General features: G+C 43.8%; 1 pseudogene; it reads right to left on the bottom strand.

Moving 5' to 3' along the window:
* LOC116088941 overlaps positions 1-473 on the bottom strand; it is a 171,299-nt pseudogene that overhangs the window by 169,459 nt on the left and 1,367 nt on the right.

Here is a 473-nt window from a genome sequence, read left to right as displayed (position 1 = left end):
CGGTTCTGATTAAAAGACTGAGAGATATTAGCAGGCAAAGGGGTAACACACATATGTTTCTGGGATCCGATACAGGACAACTGCATGACCTTGAACATGTCTTCCATTTGATTCTGATGAGATCCACTCTCTGATTAAGGAGTAAAATCCCCGAGATCAGGTGTTGATTAACCTGTCTCTGTGTAGTGAGAGCTTGTGCAGATTTTTCAACAATCTCTTCAATGACCTGTGTTGTTATCCCTACTTTAGTTCTTCGAGGACCATAGGGCGGTGGGAGAGGCTTCGGTGGTGCCGAAGCCCCCAGGGGTTCATAATGGTCCCACTCATAACCAGCCGTAGCTTCCTCTAGGTCTAGTTTTTCTCGCTCATCTAATTCGTCCTCATTAGAGTCCTCATAGGACGATCCCAGATCTAGATTTATAAACTCATCTAATACAGGATATAGCTTGTTATCTGGTTTTGGTTTCTCTTTA

Source organism: Mastomys coucha, unplaced genomic scaffold (genome assembly GCF_008632895.1).
Source record: "Mastomys coucha isolate ucsf_1 unplaced genomic scaffold, UCSF_Mcou_1 pScaffold14, whole genome shotgun sequence".
Taxonomy (NCBI): Eukaryota; Metazoa; Chordata; class Mammalia; order Rodentia; family Muridae; genus Mastomys; species Mastomys coucha.
The sequence above is the reverse complement of the archived record's forward strand: the minus strand, read 5'-3'. Positions and strand labels throughout refer to the sequence as shown.